A 5,773-nucleotide genomic window follows, 5' to 3' on the forward strand; every position below is an offset into this window, starting at 1 on the left:
GTTTTTGAAAAAATTTGGGGTGTTTAGCGGTTCCAATAGAGTTTTGTGTAAGGCTTGTGTTTAGGATTTTGCAAAATTTCAAGGTTTTAGCATCCCCCCCACACTTAAATTACACATTGTCCTCAATGTGTCCAAAAATAATGTTTTTGGTTGATTAGAATGTATAAAAGTGGGTTAAAAAGCAAAGATTTATGTTACTGGCAGTCTGGACACGGCCCCGTGCCCATTGGACACGACCCCGTGGTGAACTGCCAGTAAGATAACTTACAGAAGCTGAACACGGGGGCGTGTCGGCTGGACACGACCTCGTGTCTGGAAAAAAATTGCAGGTCAGTAGCCAAACAGCAGATCTGGGAGATGAACACGGGGGCGTGTCGGCTGGACACGTCCCCGTGTGGACAGTCTGTTAGCCTGAAAAATAGGTTTTGTCTCCCGGTTTCTCCATCATGGGGCTGCAAGTGCTAATGTTTAGCACTCTAACCCTCGCATTGCACCTGTTTAAACACTAAATACCAACCAAACCAGCACAAACCATCCTAAATTACCATCGTCAAGCATCATCCAAACACAAAGTAAAAATAAAACAAAGATAAAAAGTAGTTAGAGAAAGTAAATTGTTCGACAAATGGCACGCAGGCCATGAATTGTTTGATAGATAGAAGGGCACTTAAACCTGTGGGCTCATCACCAACCAGCCCCTTGTTCCTCCAAGCCTCCTACTCCATGTCTTCATCACTACCATCACCTCCACCCCCGTACCTCGCCATGTACTCCCGGATGGTACCGATATCATCTTGTATATCGTTAATGTTGCGTTCGATAGCTCCAACCCGGTGGTGTGTGTTGTTGGCGAGATTGTAGGTGTTCCTTGTGCACATGAGGTTTTCCTGCAAGAGATCATGTAAACTTTGAAAGTTAGGAAAACCACCTCCTTGAGAGGAGGATTGGCCCGCATCGCCTTGGGGTGGATACTGAAAATGGGGATGTGGTGCATGAAGAACTAGAGCCTCTTGCGGGTTCCATGCATAGCCTTGCGTTCTCTGAAAGCTCACCGTCCCGTCCTCCGCTTCATAAAGCAAGTTCATGGATCGGCAAATGTGATAATCGACCCGTCCCGACCATGGACTCCTTTCGAAGGACCTTGGGATATTCGTGAAGTGCTTGAAAAGACGGTACACCCATCCTCCGAAGAAGATCGGTGTAGGAGCATGAGCAAGGCGGTTTAGGTGCATGTTTCGCAGTAGGAGGTACGGAACATCTAGAGGCTTCTGGTTGTGGATGCAGTGAAGGACAACCAAATCTTTCAACCCAACAACGCCACTACTGTTGTGGCATTGGTTCAGCGAGTACGATAGGAGCCTGTGGATGTATCGGTATAGTGGGTCCCTCAGTTTGGTACTTTTGGTGCTGCTCGGGTTGTAGATTCCTTCACCTATTTGAGCCCATGCGGCTTGGCGTTCAGTTGCATCCAAGTCTCGTAACCCCCCTGTATTCTCTTCATTCCCCGCTTCCTCTTCACTATATAGCCCAATGATGGCTCCAAACTGTGCCATGGAGGTTCTAAACGTGGTCCCTCCACATCGAAATTCGACCGCGTCATGATCAAACGGTTCGCGCCTCGAGTTGAAAATGAAGGTGCTGTAGAACTCCATTGTGCATTGATGTACCGACCGTAGTCGGGTGGTCAATGCGACATGCAGTGGACCCCTCACAATGTTGTTGAAGCGGTCAAGTTGGTTCACCATGGTTTGCAAATCAGTACACGCCCGCCTTGGGTACTCTTCCGGTCTTGTTTGTAGAACCTCGTACCGTGCCCTAGCGTCCAGTTCATTTGCGTTAAACCTTGTGAATTTCGACATCTGAAAAGAATACATAAAAAGTTAGTACGAAACAAGGAAAATCAGAGTGAAACTGCAAACAGTGGGCTGGACACGGCCCCGTGTTCAGCGAACACGGCCCCGTGTCCAGGCGTCTGTAACCCAAAAATTCCATTTTTCGTCCCGGTTTCGAAAACCTGAAAATTTTTAGCCCAATAGCAGCGGTTTCCCCCGAAAATGAAACCCTAAGTGTCATTTTTCCCAAAACAAACCGTTTACCCTTTCAATTTCGTGTTTTTCGGTTCAAGAACAAGGGTTTGGGGTTTTATTTGGAAATTGGACAAATCTATAAACAATACATGCTTATTTACTTTCTACTACTCTAATCTAAACTACTACTAACAAATTTCATCAAAAATTTTGAGTTCGATCCGGATGAACATGAAGAACCCTAGATTTTTCCCCAATTTTTGATGTTTTAACTACATGCAAGTAACTAATCTAACTACTAATGAAGATAGAATCATACCTTGACGTTGTTAGATTCGGTGGTGACGTTGAAAAACTGCAAAAAATCGCCTCAAACCAGAGAGTTTTCGGCTAAACGGGGCGTGTGGAATGGTGTAACTGATAGGAAAAGAGGGTTTTATCCCGACAGTCGCCTCGACACGGCCCCGTGTCCAGCGGACACGGCCCCGTGCCGGGCAAAGTTTTTGAAATTTTTTTTTTATGTGCTCGTGTGCATGCCCCTTATTTCCGAAAAATGGTTAGACGATTTACCGGTTTTTAAGCGTACACTTACCTGTAACATGTCGGGTATGAGTTTATTCGTTAACCGTTTGAAGTGAGATCTCCTCTTCCTCATCCTCAATGGATCCTCGGTAGAGTTTCAGCCGTTGGCCATTGACTTTAAATGGTGTCCCATTTCGAGTTTTAATTTCTACTGCACCGTGCGGAAAAACATGGGTGACGGAAAAAGGTCCTGACCACCTAGATTTTAACTTACCAGAAAATAATCGAAGTCGTGAATTAAACAGTAGAACTTGGTCTCCAACCCGAAATTCATTAGATTTAATATATTTATCATGCAAAATTTTCATTCTTTCTTTATAAATTTCGGAGTTAGAATATGCACAACTCCTAAGTTCGTCTAATTCGTTTATTTGACAAAATCGATTTTTACCGGCATTTTCCAAATCTAAGTTTACGTTTTTTATTGCCCAGTAGGCTTTGTGAGCTATTTCTACTGGCAAGTGACAACTTTTTCCATAGACGAGTTTATATGGGGTTGTGCCTATAGTGGTTTTATAAGCAGTTCGAAAAGCCCATAAAGCGTCGTCTAATTTGTCGGCCCATTCTTTTTTATTTATTCCTACGGTTTTTTCAAGTATTCGTTTTAAACCTCGATTAGTCACTTCGGCTTGCCCATTTGTTTGAGGATGATATGCTGTTGAGACCCGGTGATAGACCCCATACCTTGTTAATATTTTTTCGAGTTGATGATTGCAAAAATTGGTACCTCTATCACTTATCAAAGCCTTTGGTGTCCCGAAACGAGAGAACAGCTTTTTCAGAAATTTTACCACTACTCTTCCATCATTTGTTGGAAGAGCCTCGGCCTCTGCCCATTTAGACAAGTAATCGACTGCCACAAGTATATATTTGTTTCCCTTTGAAGGTGGGAAAGGTCCCATGAAATCGAGTCCCCACACATCAAAGATTTCACAGACGAGAATGCCATTTTGAGGCATTTCGTTTTTGGAAGAAATATTACCTGATCTTTGGCAGGCATCACATGTCTTTACAAGGTTTTGTGCATCCTTGTAAATGGTCGGCCAGTAAAATCCTGAATCAAATACCTTTCGTGCGGTACTTGCGGCACCATGATGTCCTCCGTATGGACCTTTATGACAATGATGGAGAATTCTTCGTGCTTCATTACCATAGACACACCTTCGGATGAGCTGGTCGACACACATTTTGAAAAGATAGGGGTCTTCCCAAAAGTAATGCTTTACATCAGCAAAGAATTTTTTTCTTTGATGATGTGGCCATCCTTTGGTGACTACACCGCTAGCTAAGAAATTAGCGTAGTCGGCATACCATGGTTCTTGTCTACTCTCCATCATTTCCAAGGATTCCGTGGGAAATTTCTCGTTGATTTGCTCGTCTCTGGTTGTCTCCAAAGCTGGGTCTTCTAAGCGTGAGAGATGATCTGCAGCAGTGTTTTCTGCTCCTCTTTTGTCCTTGATTTCAATGTCGAATTCTTGGAGGAGTAGAATCCATCTTATCAAACGGGGTTTTGCGTCTTGTTTCTTGAAGAGGTACCTGATGGCTGCATGGTCTGTATAGACTATTGTTTTAGAAAGAACAAGATAAGAACGAAATTTATCAAAAGCAAATACCACTGCTAGTAATTCTTTTTCTGTAGTTGTATAATTTTCTTGCGCATCATTAAGAGTTTTACTAGCATAATAAATTGGGTGGAAATGTTTTTTCTTTTCTTTGTCCCAAGACTGCTCCAACAGCGAAGTCACTTGCATCGCACATGATTTCGAAAGGAAATTTCCAATCTGGCGCTATCATGATAGGTGCATTGACTAGCATTTCCTTGAGGGTTAGAAATGCTTGATTGCATTCCTTGTCAAAGATGAAGGGTGCATCTTTTTCAAGTAATTTTGTTAGAGGCCTTGAAATTTTTGAAAAGTCTTTGATAAACCTTCTATAAAATCCGGCATGTCCTAGGAAACTTCTGATTGCTCGCACGGAGGATGGAGGAGGTAATCGAGAAATAGTCTCTATTTTTGCTCGATCAACTTCCATTCCTTCGCTTGAGATTTTGTGACCGAGCACTATTCCCTCTGTTACCATGAAATGGCATTTTTCCCAGTTAAGGGCGAGGTTAGTTTCCTCACATCGGGATAGCATTCGTTCAAGATTATCGAGGCATTGGTCATATGAGTCTCCAAAGATGGAAAAGTCATCCATGAAGACTCCCATTGTCTTTTCGATCATATCATGGAAAATGGCGACCATACAACGTTGGAATGTTGCAGGCGCATTACATAGACCGAATGGCATGCGTCGATATGCAAAAGTTCCGTAGGGACATGTGAAAGTTGTTTTCTCTTGGTCTTCTGGTGCTATCGGTATTTGAAAGTAACCTGAAAAACCATCTAAGAAACAATAAAATTTATGACCGGATAATCTTTCTAACATTTGATCAATGAAGGGCAAAGGAAAGTGGTCTTTCCTAGTCGCTTCATTTAATCGCCTATAATCTATACAGACTCTCCATCCTGTGACGGTTCTCGTTGGTATTAATTCATTTTTCTCGTTAGTTATTACCGTCATACCTCCTTTCTTTGGGACTACTTGAACGGGACTTACCCACGGGCTATCGGAGATAGGGTAGATTAGTCCGGCGTCGAGTAGTTTGATGACTTCATTCTTAACCACTTCTTGAACATTGGGGTTCACTCTTCGTTGTGGTTGAATTACCGTCTTGTAGTCATCATTCATTAAAATTTTGTGCGTGCACATGGAAGGGCTTATTCCTTTAATATCTACAAGCTTCCAAGCGATCGCGTTTTTGTGTTTTTTAAGTAGGTTAACTAATTTCTCTTTTTCTATATTACTTAATTTAGATGAAATAATTACGGGTAAACTACCTTCTTTGCCTAGAAAAGCATATTCTAAACCTTTAGGAAGTTCTTTGAGCTCAATGGGTGGGTCTTTAGAAGACACCTTATTTTGTGGCTCATCTAGATCAAGAACCTTAAAGGTTTGTTCTATGGCTATCTCTTCCTCGACAAAGTGGTCCTCTTCGTTGGTTGTATCGGGTGGTTCAACTTCATCTTCAATTAGGGGGTCATTGTTGCCAAAAGGATATTTCATTGAGCGCTCAAAGATCTATGCTCCTTTTGAATGCCCCTAATTGGAGAGGTAATTGTTAA

The sequence above is a fragment of the Helianthus annuus genome, chromosome 4 (genome assembly GCF_002127325.2).
Source record: "Helianthus annuus cultivar XRQ/B chromosome 4, HanXRQr2.0-SUNRISE, whole genome shotgun sequence".
NCBI lineage: Eukaryota > Viridiplantae > Streptophyta > Magnoliopsida > Asterales > Asteraceae > Helianthus > Helianthus annuus.